Here is an 18,793-nt window from a genome sequence, read left to right on the forward strand (position 1 = left end):
TCTCAAACATAAACAAAGAAAGCCAAGTTCTATAACTTTAATCGCATAGGCAACTCACTCCTAACACAAAGAATCCACCAATCAATTATACTCACTTGTCAAGGAACTAGGTATAAGAATCACTAAGTATGTTTCATCACATTACCTAAGTCTTTCTAACATCACGACCTCTCAAAACCAGGGTTAAGGGTCAAACACAAACAAACTCCACAAAAGTCAAATTATCCAACTATGGTTAACATTCCACAAAGGAAAGAGTACTCTAAAAAGGTGTTAAGGGAGGATAAACAAGGAACAAAGCACAAGTTAGGAGTACAAGAGTAACTTTCAAAGTAGAAAGAAAGAGAGTTTAGAAGAGGGATAAGCACCAAGAGATAAAGAATAAGGCAAGGTACACAAGGAATGAGAAACATCTTCGAGGAAGTAGAAACATTCTTCAAAGTTGAACAAATCTTCAATTTCCGGCAATAGGCACCAAAACTTGATCTTCACGACGGTAGGTTTACGGTTATTGATCCAAGGGCACAACAATTATTATATGACAATCAACAAACATGTTAGAACCTAACAAAGAGCAAACACACTACAGACTACCATCTTAGGTCCTTAAGTCTACCCATCTCTCATTCATTATTCAAGGTCAAGTTCAAATTTAAATTTGGGGTACACGTGTGTGCGTCGGGAGCAACATATGCTCTGATACCAACTGTGACACCCCGCGATAAAGCGGAAAATATAACTAATAAATTAACGCGGAATTTAGTGAGATTTTAAAAACTTTTAAATTATTAACTAAAGATTAGCACGCGGGTGCCACTAACGAAAAGAAACAAATACTACAATAGACAAATTTAGGTTATTACAACCCAAGTCTAGAAAGCGGGGAAAAGATATCCCACGAATAAACAAATAGAGGGTTTCTAAACTAGAAACTAAGGTCCAAGGGTTAGTTCTCGCTAGCCCACACGTCTTCCCCACGTAAGCATCTTCACCACCTGTCATTCATGTAAACATGAACGCCACAGTCAGTGGGGAGTAACTCAAGGTTCTCCCAGCCACAATATGTCGAAAAGCAGATAACAAACAACACTTAATCAAACATATCAATCACGCAACATATGTGAACCATGAAGAATAAGGAGATATAATGAACAACCATGGTGAAACATGCATAATACTTTCTTAATAGAATAGGCATGGTATATGAGGATGAATGTACGATCAAGGAATAGAATCACCAAGACAACCCACTCATGTGGACACGACTCAACAAGTGTAAGACATATACTTAGTATGAACTCAAACAAGACAACCCCCTAGACTCCAACCTCTTGGTAGGACGACGATCATAATACGGTCCTAGTCTAAATCGCGGACTCTCGGGATGGACGACACCCGATTCGACAAACGATACCAAATCGTATCCAAGACTCGAAATGTGGTACACCTAACCGTGCCCGACAATGAGTAACCTCAAGCGGAACCTTGTCACCTAACCGTGACCCCCGGTCCGAAGAGGCGGAAGGAAAAATAGCCCAACTCGGAAACAATGGCACCTAACCGTGACCCAATGTCCGAGGGCAAATAAATAAGGAATGTCAAGTAGTCACACAATGTAAAATGTCACACTTGAGTCACAATAAGAGTAAGAATGATCATGCAAACATCATATGACACGGGACCATAAATGTCACATTCATACTCATGGCTTGCATCTCACCATGAGTACAGATGGGAACATTAATCCCAACGATCATATCGCAACTAGAGGGCTTATAGTTCACCCCTAGTATCCGATAGGACCAAGACTCTCACAACGGAACAATACAAGGCATTATCAAGAATATGACTCTTCACAAATAACCATTTAAAAATAATGACTCATACTTATCCTATATTAATAGATATTCCATTTTCTAATTTAACATGCCGGTTGAATAAAATATAATAAGTGATAATGAATAATTTACGTCATGTGAAAATTTACGAAATGCATACAATCGATTACATGTGACAAAGTGAGTCCAAAGATACAAAAGTAGTGAGTCCAAAAGAGAAAAGAATAGGAGTCCAAAACCTTTAAGAATTTGAGTCCAACATACATGAGGGGTTGAGCCCACGAAGTAAAAGTCAGTGAGCCCAACAAATAAATGATGCCAAGCCCAACGAATATAATATGTCAAGCCCAAGTAAAGGATTATGACAAGTCCAAATAAATTAACATGTCTAAGAGCGATATTTAATCGAATTAGGTTATATAAAATACGAGACGGGAAATAAACAAATTTCAAATGAACTAAACTAGCGCCCAAAAGCACCCGTAATATGAGTATGACCCAAACTACAAGTCAAGCCCAATAATTAGAATATAATGAGCCCAACTTTTAATGTCAAATAAACCCAATTGAAATAATAAGTAAACGAAATATAAACGAGTTGTGTCATATAAATATGAGACGGAAATTAAATTAATTCAAATAACTAACATTGCGCCAAAAGCGGACTATCTCCACGACTCAAGGACCCAACCCACGGCCCAACTATGAGCCATCTAAACTATACATTCCAGCCGCTCTTCCCCCCCCCCAAATACAGCCACCAACCAACTCCTACAACCACTCCCCCACGGCTAACACTCAACCTGTTTAACAGTCCCAAGTACCGTGCCAACCACGTCCAACCACACTGTCAACTACTACTACCACGACTCCAAACCCGCAGCCATACCCGGTACTCGATCATAAAACGCTACCCTCAGCTAGACCATTTCAAACCGCCACCGAGACCCGACTCAAGACTGCCCGCAACCACCATACTAGCTGCTCATAACCACCATATCAACCCTCCCCAAAACAGTCCAAACCCGACCAAAATAGAACCGAAGACGCATAAAAACCGAACCCAAAAACAAATCTAAAGCGTGTAACAGAGACCACCCCAAAACTGGACTCAAGCAACCACAATCACGACTCCATATAAGCCATAAACCGAGCTCAACCACACCATGCTCATAACGGAATCTCGACTCAAAACAGTCCCGTTCCAAAACACCATTCAAGACGAGACACATCATACAAACGCCAAACGATATAAAGGTTTAAACTTTAATAAACAAGGACATTTAAAAGGACAAATAAGACGGAAATTTCGACGATTGTCGAGTAACCTATCACCGTTACCTCATTGCGCTTTAAAACAAAGATGCTCCTACCCAAAGCTACTCTGAGTTGTCCCAACTAACAACCAACCGCAGGAACAAGGAAAAAGGCGGAAAATTCGAGCCCAAGGCAAGACAATCGAACGGAAACAGAGGGCAAGGTGGCGTCTTTCTCACATGTAAAGAAGGAGAATGAGGAGGGGAAGCTAATGGTGTAAGAATCAGGGAATTTGGTTGAGAAATAAGGGAGGAAATGGGGGTTGAGGATGGCGGAAATGGTGGTTGGTGTTTGGGTTGTTGCTGCTGCTTTGTTGCTGCGTCAAAGAGGAAGAAGACGAAGTATAAAAGGGGGGTGGGGACGGGTTACAAAACAACAACAATAATAATATATAATAATAATAATAATAATATATAATAATGATAATAGTAGATATTTTGAGGGTGAGGGAATGTGTTGTTGGTTTTTGATTGGTCCATATTAAATTAGGTACAACATGAAATGCGACAGTCTAAAGTTTAGACGGAAATTGAGACGGGACTTATTATTACGGTCATTATCATTGTCACTAATATCATCCGACCAAGATACGTATATATATATTATTATATAAATTACGCCTCAAAAATATAATTTAGTAATACGTATTTTTATAAAAATGAGCTTTTATATAATACGTTTATAAAATCGTGTTTGACATAAAATTAATTAAATTGAATAATTCAAAATTATAAAATAAAGTAGTCAAACGGTTTAATAAATTTTAAATGTCAAAATAGAAAATTCGCGGGTGTTACAGATTGTGTCAATGTGAGCACTAAGTTGAGCACCCAATTGAGTAACGGAGTCCACTTCATGCCTTCCTCCTCTAGTAGCCTTGCGAGGTCTACTATATTGTGAGTTATGGACCGCCATTTCCGCAATCTTGTTCCATGTTTGATTGTCATCAACTTCGGTGAACATTCCATTTGATCCCATGTTGAGAATGTTCCTTGAATCTTCATATAAACCGTTCCAAAATTGTTGCACCAAAAACCACTCGCTAAGTCCATGGTGAGGACATGAGCGACAAATTCCCTTAAACCGCTCCCAAGCTTCATACAAAGATTCTTTATCCCTTTGCTTAAAACCCGTAATTTGAGCTCTTAGCATGTTAGTCTTTTCCGGTGGGTAGAACTTTTTGTAGAAAGCTAGAGCCAACTTCTTCTAAGAATCAATTCCGAGAGTGGCCTTATCAAGGCCCTTCAACCATTGTTTCACGGTGCCGATTAGAGAAAAAGGAAATAAGACCCATCGAATTTGGTCTTGAGTCACACCGGTTTGAGAAATCGCATCACAATAGTCACAAATGGTTTCCATATGAGAATGAGGGTCTTCACTAGGCATTCCCCCAAATTGGCTCCTTTCGACTAATTGGATAAAGGCGGATTTGGCAATAAAATTTCCGGTCAAATGTTGTGGTGTGGGAGTACCATTGGGTAGGTTCTCCTCGGTGGGTACGGAATGTGATGAAAATTTAGGCATTGTAGGTTGATTTTGTGGGGTATTTTGTGTTGGGTTCTCTTCACCTTCTCTTGCCAAAGGATTGATGAACTCAATAGTTGGTTGATTATCCACTACCTCACTAATACCTCTCAAATTCCTCCTAGCAAATCTCCTATTGTTTGTCAAGGTTCTTTCAATTTCTCGGTCAAAAGGTAACAAATCACTTTGTGACCTTCTAGACATGCAAAATGTCAAACAACTCGAAAACAATTAGAACAAACCTTGAGGAGTTTTACTTCCCCAAGGCAAAGAAAGACAACACTAATAACAATATAAGAAAATCTAAATCAAGTTAACACCGTCCCCGGCAACGGCGCCATTTTCGATCGGTCCGTTTCGTGTTCACAATTTAATAGATGTTGTCGTTGGGTCACGTCCGAATCAAAACACAATTTATAGCTTCACAAACAACTCAGCAATTAGTAAAGAGGCAAGTAAAGGTCGGATCCCAAGGGACGGGAATTGAGATCAGATTTCTATTGAAACTAGTGGTGTCTTAGGGGTGTCACAATTTGGGTTGATGTAGAAGGTCACTAACTAAATAACAATGAAAATAAATAAGCAAGATGAAATAAAAGGGTTGTAAACAATTGATAAAAAGCACTAGGATGCCATGGGGTCATAGGGGAATCATGGGAATTGAGCATACAAACATGTTCTCAAATTATAAGCAAGCAAATTATTGTTGTGATGGATTGACTTGGGTTATATCTTAAAATCCTAGGAAAGTTTGGGTCCCGGAGCCGAATCGATTAGATTGTACAACACCTACAAGTCGACTTAGTCTTCCCTACTCAACAACATGCATGGTCTAATGAGACTCGAGTTGGTTTATGTCTTACAAGTCTCATTGAAAAGATAGGTGATGGGTAAAAAATGCAAGGATTCATAGGCTCACATTTCATCAAACATAACATGTGCATGAGTTGAGATCAAAACAAGCAAGAAAATAAACCATGAAAGCATATTAATTTAAGCATGAATCATTCCCCATGGTTGTTTCCCCTAATTACCCATTAACCCTAGCTAAGTCACTACTCACTCATTATCATGTTGATCATGCTAGCAAGGTTGTCAATCATACCAACAAAAGGAAACATGATGAATAAATGAAAGTAATTAACAATAATTAAAGAGGGATTAAGAGAATTATACCTACTAATGATTCCAATAATAAAACAAAGAATAAAAAAAGTACTTGATGCTTGATTGAGAGGTTATCAATCCCCCAATAATAACCCAAATAATCTTCAATTACCCAAAATAAAGGATGAACAAAAGAGAGATTAAGGAAATAAAACATGTATTAGAACTTGATTAATTGTTGATTACAATACTAAAGAGAGATTTGATTGATATTAACTACTCTAAATATTGATAAGAAGAACATGCCCTTCTAATTAGACTAATGGGGTATTTATAGTGGAAATTAGGTGGATGCATTAGGGTTAACTAAGGGCTAAACTAGTAATTACACTTTTTAGATTGAGCAGGGAGAAGTCGGTATTTTTCGAAGGAAGGGCTTCTTTCTTTGTAGCTTGGAGAAGACGAAATTTCGCTGTACTGGAATCCGTGCGTATTGGAGTCGAGACGGGCGGATTCAGGCAGGGGAAGACGGGCGTCTTCAGGGGAATCTGGGCGGAATCTGGGGGCTGCTAACCCGAGCGTCTTTGAAGGAAGACGCACGGATTGTGCTTGAGGAGGACGGGCGGATTCAGGACAATCCGCTCGGATTGTAGCTCAGCACGGTTTCTTCTTATTCTCTTCCCTTTTCTTCATAAAATCCTTGGTGATTTCCTCGGGGATGCAAGGATCCTTTCTCAACATTGCTCATCTACTATCATATGTAAGAAGGCCTTCTAATCTTGTCTCTCCTTGATGCTTGGTCATTGAATTTAATCAATTTAGTCTCGTTTTGCCATGAAAATGCAAGATTTGCACTCCTTTCCTACCAAGGGATCAAAATCTCAAAGAATATGCAAAACAAAGAACTAAAGACAATAAATGACCCAAAGATGCACTAAAAAGCATGGGAACAAGGCTAATTCGGGGGCTAAATATGCACTAATTATGGTCACATCATTTAGCAGGTGTTGATGTGGTTGATAGCTGGAGTCGTGGCAGGGCTGAGTAGTCACGAGTTCTGATAGAGACAGTGTATAGCTGACGAGTTGTATCTTTGTTTTGTTAGTTGGTTGTAACACTTGTAAATTTAACTATAACTGTTCTTTTATCGACTTTTGATGAGTACTTACCTCGGGCAACCGAGATGGTAATGCCCTTATATGCTAAGGAAGGTCTGGTTAAGGCTCCTCGGTATGTGGGGGTGTTACAGAAACTACTCGATCGAGTGCCGGAACCAGCGGAGCCACAATTCTAACATCTAATTCCGGTACCGTGTCATCTGCCCCTGCTGTGAAGACGCCACGTGCTGATAAAGGTAAAGAAAAGTCGCAGGTGCACTTATTACAACCAGGGTACCCTATCCAGAACGTCTGAAGGACGCCAAGGTTGAGCCTCAGTACGGTAAGTTTGTGGACATTGTCAAGAACCTCCAGGTAATTATCCCTTTTACCGAACTTATTACCCAGGTACCTACTTACGCTAAATTCATGAAAGATAATTTGACGCGTAAGAGAGAGCTAAGTGAATTTGAGACTGTTGCTTTCATGGAAGAGTCTACTAATTTACTTTTAAATAACGCTCCACCTAAAATGAAAGACCCGGGTAGTTTCTCTATTACTTGTATTATAGGCAATGAAGTAATAGATAAGGCTCTTTGTGATTTAGGAGCCAGTGTCAGTGTCATGCCTTTGTCTGTCTGCAAGAAATTGAAAATGGGTCACCTTAAAATGACTAATATTACATTACAGATGGCTGATAGATCTGTAAGACGATCCTTGGGTATCTTAGAGGATGTGCCTGTGAAAATAGGCAAGTTCTTTATACCAGTAGACTTTATTGTTTTAGACATAGCTGAGGATACCCGGACCCCAATTATACTAGGAATACCATTCTTATGGACAACTGGGGCCATTATTGATGTCAAACAAGGGCGTTTGACTCTTGTAGTAGGGGATGACAAAATTACTTTCAGTCTGCCTAGTACTTTGGCTCGGCCAATGATAGAGGATAAATGTTATTCTGTTGATATTGTTAACGAGTCTGTCTATCACTTCTGGTCGGGTTATTTTATAAAGGATCCACTAGAAGCTCTAATGCTTTAGGATGAGTGTGCAGAGAACCCAGATAACAATGACGTTGTGTTAGATTTGCTTGAAGTTGCTTTAGATGAGCATGAACTCACCAGCGGTGAAGGAGAGAAAGTGGAACAGATGATTAGTACCCTTTGCTCCATAGAGATAAAGGTACCCGAGCGTAAGCCTCTTCCTTCTGATCTAAAATATGCTTTCTTAGAAGATACCGAGCAATATCAAGTTATTATTAGCGCTAAGCTTGATGATGATCAGCTGACTGCTTTGTTAGACGTGCTTAAGAAAAACAGGAAAGCTATGGGTTATTCTTTGGATGACATCAAGGGCATTAGTCCCGATATTTGTATGCACAAGATTAAGCTGGAGGAAGATCACAAGCCTTGCAGACAGGGTCAGCGCCGGCTAAACCAAAAGATGCAAGATGTTGTGATGGCTGAGGTAATGAAGTTGCTTGATGCAGGTATTATCTATTATGTTGATCATTCTAAGTGGGTGAGTCCAGTTCAGGTAGTTCCTAAGAAAGGAGGGACTACTGTGGTCACGAATGACAAAAATGAGTTAATACCTACTAGAGTAGTAACTGGCTGGCGGATGTGTATAGACTACAAACAGCTGAATGTCGCCACCAAGAAAGATCACTTTCCCATTCCTTTCATTTATCAGATGGTAGAATGATTAGCTTCCCACAAGTTTTTCTGTTATCTGGACGGATACTCAGGGTTATTTCAAATCCCTATTCATCCGGATGATCACGCCAAGACTACTTTTACTTGTCCTCAGGGCATTTTTGCTTATCGCAGGATGCCCTTTGGTTTGTGTAATGCCCCTGCTACCTTTCAAAGGTGTATGATGGGGATATTTTCAGAGTAAATTGAGACTATTATAGAAGTTTTTATAGACGACTTCAGTGTCTATGGAAGTGATTTTTCTAATTGTGTATCTTACCTTGATAAAGTGTTGCAGCGCTGCATTGAGGTTAATCTTGTGCTTAACTGAGAGAAGTGCCATTTCATGGTTAACGAGGGAGTTATCTTAGGGCACTTAGTTTCTGACAGGGGTATAGAAGTTGACAAAGCAAAAGTGGAAGTTATCCAGCAATTGCCTCCTCCTGTTAATGTTAAAGGAGTGAGGAGCTTCCTTGGTCATGCTGGCTTTTATCGCCGGTTTATCAAAGATTTTTCAAAATTTGCTACACCACTTATATAGCTGCTGCTTAAGGACGCCCCTTTTGTATTTACTGATGAGTGTCTTTCTACTTTTAACAGGTTAAAGCAGGCCTTGGTATCTGCACCGATCATACAGCTCCTGACTGGGATTTGCCATTTGAGATTATGTGTGATGCTAGTGATTATGCACTAGGAGCGGTGTCAGAGCAAAGGAAAGACAAAACTTTAAATGCAAACTACCATGCGAGCCGAACTCTGGATGAGGCTCAAGTGAAGTACACCACAACTGAGAAAGAGCAGCTAGCTGTGGTTTATGCCTTAGAAAAATTTCGGTCTTATTTGATAGGTTCAAAAGTTACTGTTTTTACTGACCATGCAGCGCTGAGACACCTTCTTACTAAGAAGGAAGTTAAACCACGGCTATTGAGATGGATACTCCTTCAGGAGTTTGATTTGCAGATAAAAGAGAAGAAAATTGCTGAGAACGTTGTAGCTGATCATCTATCAAGACTGTCACAACACGAGGGAAAAGATTCTTTACCTATTGATGATTCTTTTCCTGATGATTCTTTGTTTGCTTTTTTATCTTCTATTGTTAACCAAGATCCTTGGTATGCAGATCTGGCTAATTATGTTGTCAGTGGCACGCTGCCACCTGGCCTTTCTTATCAGCAGAGGAAGCATTTTCTGTATAACGCTAAGTAGTACTTTTGGGATGATCCTTATTTATTTAAGGAATGTGCAGACAGTCTCTACAGACGGTGTATTCCGCAGTGGGAGACCAAAGTGATCTTGAAAGGCTACCACTCATCCTCTTCTGGTGGTCACCACGGTCCATCGCGCACCGTGGCTAAGGTACTTCAGTCTGGTTTGTACGACCAGGAAATATCTCCAAGAGACATGAGATGCCACAAAATGGTATCTTAGAGGTTGATGATTTCGATGTCTGGGGCATCGATTTCCAAGGACCATTCCCATCTAGTAAAGGTAACAGGTATATTTTAGAAGTTGTTGATTATGTGTCTAAGTGAGTAGAGGCAATTGCTTCACCCCATTGTGATGCCAAGACCGTGATCAAAATGTTTAAAAATATTATATTTCCCGATTTGGAGTCCCTAGGGTCGTCATTAGTGATGGGGGAATGCACTTTAAAGAAAAGAAACTAACTTCCATTATGTCTAAAGTTGGTGTTCAACACCGGCGTGGTTTGGGGTATCATCCCCAAACTAGTGGTCAGGTCGAGGTCTCTAATCGCGAGATTAAAGAGATCTTATCTATAGTAGTTTCTAAATCACGGAAGGACTAGAGTCTTAAACTAGATGACACATTATGGGCTTATAGGACTACCTTTAAGACGCCGATTGGTGCATCACCTTATCGGTTAGTTTATGGGAAGTCATGTCATTTACCTGTTGAGTTAGAATGAAAAGCTTGGTGGGCAATTCATGAACTTAACTTTGATCCTAAGTTGTGTGGTCAGAACCGCCTATTGCAGCTAGATAAACTGGAGGAGTTTAGGCTCAATCCCTATGATAGGTCACGCATCTACAAGGAGAAGACGAAAAGATGGCATGACAAAAGGATCTTACCTCGAGAATTTCATGTCGGGCAGAAGGTGTTGCTGTTTAACTCCCAAATGCGATTATTTCCTGGCAAGCTGAAGTCCACGTGGAGTGGCCCCTACACAGTGACAGCTGTCACTAAATTTGGGTCTGTTGAGCTAGAAGGTTCCGAGGGAAATAGGTTCAAGGTGAATGGGCAATACGTGAAACATTACCACGAAGCAAATGATGCAAACAACCGTGTTGAAGTCTTGTACTTCGAAGAGCTTGATGCGCCAGTTAATTGAAGCCCGAAAGGTCATGCGGGACCTCTTAAACCTGCGCTTTCCGGGAGGCAACCCGGACTGTTTTATTGTACTTTAGTTAAACTTATTTTCTTTCTTTTAGCTTTGTGTTGAATTTAGAACGCTAAACTATGCGTCTTTCGTATTTCCTATACTTCTTATATGCGTTTTGCAGGTGAGGTAGCTCGATCGAGTGGTTTTTCCCCTCGATCGAGCACTTTTGCTAAGAATTCTATTCGATCGAGCATCTGGTGCTCTCGATCGAAATGCTGCAAATCCAATTCTCTCGATCGAGTCCTTTTGACACCCAATCCTCTCGATCGAACCATTTTGATATGTTCGATCGAGCAGAATCATGGTCCAGCTGCTGTTTTTCGTTCTTTGAGCTACTGTGTGCTTACCCATGACCTCCCATGTTCATGGTCAATTTAGGGAGGTTCCTCTTTACGCCGTCTTGTAAGTTTTCCGACTCCCGCTATCCTTTTCTCCTTAGTTTGCATTTCTTTCCCTATTTTTAATACAACAAGGGAATTGTACGGTTTTTTTTGGGGAGGTATGCATCCATATCTGTGTCCGCATGTTTTCTTGCATTTCCGTTTGCACGTTTATTCATTTTCGCATGTATTGTTGTGTTTAATTAAAAAAAAAACACATAAAATTCAAAACTTTTCACGTTTATTTTGAGTCGGAACGTTTGAAATTTGGCGCTACATCAAGTCTTTACCCTTGCCTTGCATATTCTTAATATTTCGTTGGCATGGTTGATGCGTGCATTTTATATAGCTATTTTGTACTTCATTTGCATGCATTTCTATGCATTTTGTGTGGTGTTTGGCTACAAATGTTCCCCGAATAGTCTACTTTGGTTTGTCTTGTATTATTTGCAGGTATGAACCGGAAAGGAGCGTAATCAAGCCTAAAACATGTCCCTATGCATGCATTTAGATGATGAGTTGAGTCGGAGCTTGGAAACAACTAATTATTATGCGCAAAGAAGTATGATAGCTAGGCGAGCAAATGAAGAACTTCAAATTACTAGTGCCTAATTTGAAGAGACATATCTCGAGTTATACAACTGATTTTCAGGTGATTCTAATTATAGATGAAATCTTGTCCTCTTAGCTTTCCAACGCCACTGGAAACGCCCTGTTTGCCCAAGTAACGAAGCAATGGCAGCCGTTTGAAGTTCAGTGCGCGAAGTAGGAATTGTGCGCTGGAAAGTACTCGATCGAGTACAATTGTGTTCGATCGACTCCTTTTTCTACACGATCGAATAGTGCCTATTTAATAAGTGTTCTATCGGGTACCTAAAGTACTCGATTGAGAGGTTTTAGCTTGGATTTGTTCGATCGAGTGATATAAAGTAACTCGATCGAGTGATTAGCTTATATACTCGCGATTTTTAACCCGTGTTAGGTTTATTTTATGTGAATAATGACTTCCCTATATAAAGGAAGTCGGGATTAGGTCAAAAACTCTCCTTTCTCATACACTCTTCACTGTTAAACACTTTTTCTCTTCCCTTTAATCTCATACCTTTGCTCTTTGCTTTTGTGGATTGATCTTTACGCCGGATTGCTTTTGATTGTAATCATCCTTTCTTTCTTAATCGTAATCTTATTATTTGTTTGCTTTAATTCTTGCTTTCTCTCTTTATTATTTCTGCCCTAATCAGTTTATGCATTATCGTTGTTATTTCATTATGTCTTTAATTACTACACTCTATATCATTATTGTTGACACCCTTAGTAGTATGAGTAGCTAATTCCTTCTATGTCGGGATTAGGGAATCCATGGTAGGATTGTAACGATGTAGCGAATAGACTTGACGATTTATTTGTGAGAATCTGTCCCCATAGCAATATAATTGTAACACCAATTAACTTGAATGCATGCTTCGAAATTATTTTAATTTGGTTAACTTTGTTTCTGGATTGGAAGATTAGAATAAACAGACCTGCTATGAACAGTATACTACCCTAATGAGGACGGAAGTTAAGTTAGTGGAATCTAGGGTGGATAGCGGACCGGAAGGACCTTTCCCATGTCCTTCTCACAATAAATTATCTAGGGTATTTGCAATTGAGTCGTTAGACTGCCATGGTGAACCGAAATCCTGACATACTCTCTTTTACATGATCACTTTTATCACATTTTCTCGTTTTAACTTCTCTTACTTTATCTCTCTTGCCCTTAAACCTTCATTAGTCTAGAGAAACAAATACAAAACCCCCTACTTGTGACTTAGATAGATGGACTACAGATACATACCTTGCCTCCCTGTGGAGATCGACCCTACTTATCACTAGCTTCCGTTAGTATATTTAGGTTTATTTTTGGTACAGAAACGACCATATCAAATTTTGGCGCCGTTGCTGGGGAGGCAATTGTCCTATTTATCTGTTTATTTTCATTTCTATTCTGCCTCAAGGGATTTATTCCTTGAGGCAGTTTTTATCTTTTTCCTTCAGTGTTGTTTTGATAGGTCCTACTGGTCCTACCTATACAGGATTCTAGGAGAAAGATCGTCAAAGGGAAGGCTTGAGTACCTTTGATCCTTCTACCAAGATGTCTAGTGTCTCCCGAATTATAGCACAGTTTGAAGCTCAAAATGCAAGATCTGGCAAGCTGGAGAGTAGACAGTCTTGGAGTGGTTCATCCCAACTCCATACTATGGCACAACAGGTGGTCCACTGTAAGAGATGTGGTACTGCAGGGCACGAAGCTGTCATTTGTATAGCAGATGATGATGTAGTCTATGCGTTTAGGCGGCATAGACAAGCTAGTCATTCTTCTGAATATGTGCCGCCACATCCATTTCATCAAAGAGGCTATCAAGAGTGTCTATTTGTATGCCCACCACCACAACAAACTCCTCATCCTAATAAGCAGAAAGAAGATATTGCTGAGTTGACATCTATAGTGAAGACACTTGCACTGCAAGTGCAAGAAGTTATTCAAACTAAAGACGCAACTATCAAGTCACTTAAAGCTCAGTTGGCTCAAGTATTGACCGAGCAAATTTCTAGGCGGCCCGAGACTGTCTGTGCTATCCACGCTCGGACTGAAACTCTCTGCGAAGGGCCGGTTCTGCCTACTAATGTTGCAAAAACTATTCCAGAGGAAGGATACAAAGCAGTCACGCCGGCCACTGTTCAAACACTTGATCGAGAGCCTTACTATACTCGATCGAGTGAAATTACTGAGGAAGTACTCGATCAAGAGGGTGAAAGCTCTTGATCGAGCAATGAGGAAAATCAAGTCCTCAATCGAGTGACACAAGTTGCTCGATCGAGTAAAATGCTGAAAAAATATTTCGATCGGGTTAAATAAGTGCTCGAGCAAGTACTGTTAGGTTGACGGACCCAGAAGCTGGGCATCATACGTTAACTTTGGAGACTGGAACGGTGTGGATTGATGACCCAGGCGGAGGATTGCATGAGGCTAGGTTGTACAAGAAGAAAGCGCGCAAGAGGGCCTAAAGTGGAGGCCAATACACTGCGATAAGTTGTTGTTCTCCTGTTGCTCGAATGGTATGGAGGCCTAAGGTCAAGCTGATGGACGCTGAGGGGACCTGATTCAGTCAACAACTTGTTGCGGGCCATTAATTTCTGTCGGTGGATGATATGAAGAAGGTAGAGCTGGGACCTATCTGAAAATAGCGCTGTCCGGGAGGCAAACCGGAGTTTATATTTTTAGTTGACTAAGTTTTCAGTTTTTGTTGTGTGTGTAATAAATGGTTTTTAAACCATAGGCTGTGAACCATTTAGACTTGGTTTTTGGTCGACATTTATCTGCAGGTACCACTCGATCGAGCACTCTTTTTACTCGATCGAGTACTTGACTCCTTAGATCGACCACTTTTGCAGCCTAATGTACTCGATCGAGTACTAAATCTTTTCGATCGAGCACCAAGTTCGCCTGTTTTGATTCCTTTCCTGTGACGCTGTTCTGGGGCTATTTAAACCTCCCATGTTGCTGGCTGGTTTGGGGAGGTCCCTACTTCGCGTTATCTTGTATGTTTTCTACAGCTTCACTCTCTTCTTTTTAGTTTGCATTTCCTTTCCTTATTTTTAGGTATAATGAGGGCATTGTACGGTTTGGTTTGGGGAGGTTATGCGTCCATATCTGTGTCTACATGTTGTTTTTATTGCATTTCTGTTATCACGTTTAATTTCCATATGCATTGCTTGTTTATTCCAATAAAAATAAAAAAAATAAAAAAAAAACTTAACAAAAATAATAATTCACGTTTATTTTAGCATATAAGTTGAGTCGGAACGATTGATTTCCGTGATAAAATTGCACTTTAACTTGTCATTTTTACTTGCGCCTCGCACTCTATTGACAGTTATTAGCTGGGTCTTACGCATATCTACGAGTTTTTGTTCAAATTAAGCTGACTGTTTAGACTTGACCTGATAAATTGGCAACCTACCTTACAATTTCTGAGATTTAGAGCCTTAACTGGTGACATTCATGACCGGTTTACATAGGAATTGAGGGTAGTACTCCTTGCATAACATGTCCATTACTTTTGCACATTTGTGAAATTCGATTTCTTGTTAATTGCATATATTCGGGTTTGTGGTCGGTGTCACATGCAGGGAGGTGCTTGCAAATTTCCATTTCTTTCATTTTTTTTTCACCCATTTAACTCCACATTAGCCAAATATAGCTTTTTGACCCATTAGCAACACCCAAATTTATGCCTACTTTGTCAAGCTAGTTTAGAGTGACTTTTGTGGTATATTCATCCTTGTTGCGAGTTTGGCCTGTTTTCATCTATTTTAGTTGGTAGGAATATAAGAAAGAATGAGTAATGAAAAAAGAGACGTGAAAGAAAAAAAACAAACAGGAAAAAAGTTGAAAAAATGAGAATCACGTGAAAAAGAAAAAAAGAAATTAAAAAAAAAAAGAAAAAAAAATTGAATCACACGTAAGAAGCAGGAGAAAAAGAAAGAAAAAATTGAAAGAAATTGAGTTCAGTTGGTTGAAAAAGAGACTGTATATACTTATTCTCATCTTGTGACGGTCTCACTCCTCCGTTTTATTCATATATTTTTGAGGAGATAGTGTATTAGATAGAGAGATATGTGCCAAAGAAGGGCACCTGTGCTTTATTTTCTAGACAGCTGAGATTCGGATGGTACCATATGGTCTTGTTTTGGAACTAGCTTGACGCTTTACCTCCACATTTCCATAATCTGTTTTGCCTTTTCTCACCTGTGGCCTCACTTTCCCATACTATTTGTAAGCCCTTGGCTGTGACGGACATTGTTGGTTGGAATGTATGTATAGTACATGAATCGTCTATCAATTTTTTTTGCATGCATGTTATGTTGGTCGCAGTTTAGGTGAGTGACTGTATTCTCTTTCTCTGTTACATACATATTCAGCCTTTTGCTTCATGAGAGAAGAGTGTTCCATAAGAGTCCGATTTTGTCGGTCTTGCAAGGTCGATAGGTCAGCTTCATTTATGGACATATTATAACTAGTTTGCGTATTGACTGCTGTGGATATGACTGTTGATTTTTGTTTGCATTAAATTGGTTCGAGTAGACAGGTTATAGCTAGCTCTGAGTTTTCATATTCGTTCTATTAGTTTGCATTTAATTTGCTTGGGGACAAGCAAAGGTTTGGTTTGGGGAGATTTGATGCGTGCATTCTATATAGGTATTTTGTACTTCATTTGCACGCATTTCGATGCATTTTGTGTGGTGTTTGGCTATAAATGTTCCCCGAATAGTCTACTTTGGTATGTCTTACATTATTTGCAGTTATGAACCAGAAAGGAGCGTAATCAAGCCTAAAAAAATTCCCTATACATGCATTTAGGAGATGAGTTGAGTCGGAGTTTGGAAACTACTAATTATGATGCGCAAAGAAGTAAGATAGCTAGGCGAGCAAAGGAAGAACTTTAAATTACTAGTGCCTATTTTGAAGAGCCATATATCGAGTTCTACAACATATTTCCAGGCGATTCCAATTGGAGATGAAACTTGTCTTCTTAGCTTTCCAACGCCACCGGAAACGCCCTATTTGCCCCAGTAACGAAGAAATGGCAGCCGTTTGAAGTTCAGTGCGCGAAGTAGGAATTGTGCGCTGGAAAGTACTCGATCGAGTACAATTGTGTCCGATCGACTCCTTTTTCTACTCGATCGAATAGTGCCTATTTAATAAGTGTTTGATCGAGTACCTAAAGTGCTCGATCGAGAGGTTTTAGCTTGGATTTGTTCGATCGAGTGATATAAAGTTACTCGATCGAGTGATTAGCTTATATACTCGGGATTTTTAACCCGCGTTAGGTTTATTTTATGTGAATAATGACTTCCCTATATAAAGGAAGTCGGAATAAGGTCAAAAACTCTCTTTTCTCATACACTCTTCACTGTTAATCACTTTTTCTCTTCCCTTTAATCTCATACCTTTGCTCTTTGCTTTTGTGGATTGATCTTTACGCCAGATTGCTTTTGATTGTAATCATCCTTTCTTTCTTAATCTTAATCTTATTATTTGTTTGCTTTAATTCCTGCTTTCTCTCTTTATTATTTATGCCCTAATCAGTTTATACATAATCGTTGTTATTTCATTATGTCTTTAATTAGTACACTCTATATTATTATTGTTGACACCCTTAGTAGTATGAGTATCTTATTCCTTCTATGTCGGGATTAGGGATTCCATGGTAGGATTGTGACGATGTAGCGAATAGACTAGACGATTAATTTATGAGAATCTGTCCCCATAGCAATATAACTGTAACACCAATTAAGTTGAATGCATGCTTCTAAATAATTTTAATTAGGTTAACTTTTTTTCTGGATCGGAAGATTGGAATAAACAGACCTGCTATAAACAGTAGACTACGCTAATGAGGACGGAAGTTAAGTTAGTGGAATTCTAGGGTGGATAGTGGACCGGAAGGACCTTTCCCATGCCCTTCTCACAGTAAATTGTCTAGGCTATTTGCAATTGAGTCGTTAGACTGCCATGGTGGACCGAAATCCTGACATACTCTTTTTTACTTGATCACTTTTATCACATTTTCTTGCTTTAACTGCTCTTACTTTATTTCTCTTGCCCTTAAACCTTCATTAGTCTATAGAATCAAATACCAAACCCCCCATCTGTGACTTAGATAGACGGACTACAGATATATACCTTGCCTCCCTGTGGAGATAGACCCTACTTATCACTAGCTTACATTAGTATATTTAGGTTTATTTTTGGTACAGAAATGACCGTATCAATGGTAATTTTCTTAATCTACGAGTTTTTGTTTCTCTCTTATCTGAACGAATAGACTTGACTTACGTATTGGCAAACTACATTAAATTCTGAGGTTAGAGATTTATAAACTGGTGACATTCATGACCAGTTTCATGTAGGATGTGAGTAGTTCTCTCTATAAGACATGTAACATCAATTTGCATAAGCATGAATTTAGTCTTTTTAATACCTGTATGCATTCTGTTTGTGGATGGTGACACATGTTAGGAGAGGCAGTTCCCTTTATTTCACTCTACCCATGAACCTCACATAACCAAATTGCCTTTTTTTCCTATTAGCTACAATCTATAATTTTGCTTACACTAGCCAAGCTAGTAATGAGTAGCTGTTTGGGAAGTTTTATTGCAGTTTGGTTAAATCTCTGATTGTAGAAGTCGGTAGAAGAGTTGAAGGGAATGAAAAGAAAAAAATTGTGAAAAGTGTGTGAAGAAACGAAAAAAAAAACCAATAGAAAAAGTTGAAAAACAAATATGAAAAAGAAAAAATCATATGCGGAAAAATGAAAAGTTGTATAGATGATTTTTACTCCCATGTCTTATTTATATCTTATGAGGAGTTGACAAGTTTATGGTG

General features: G+C 39.3%; 1 non-coding gene across 1 annotated transcript; it reads left to right on the plus strand.

Annotated features, from left to right (window-relative positions):
- Nucleotides 1-4,200: 4,200 nt before the first annotated feature.
- Nucleotides 4,201-4,307, plus strand: LOC141634684 (small nucleolar RNA R71). Its single transcript, XR_012539409.1, has one exon. It is a non-coding gene; the product is annotated as a small nucleolar RNA R71 (small nucleolar RNA).
- Nucleotides 4,308-18,793: the final 14,486 nt, after the last annotated feature.

The sequence above is a fragment of the Silene latifolia genome, chromosome Y (assembly GCF_048544455.1).
Source record: "Silene latifolia isolate original U9 population chromosome Y, ASM4854445v1, whole genome shotgun sequence".
Lineage (NCBI taxonomy): Eukaryota > Viridiplantae > Streptophyta > Magnoliopsida > Caryophyllales > Caryophyllaceae > Silene > Silene latifolia.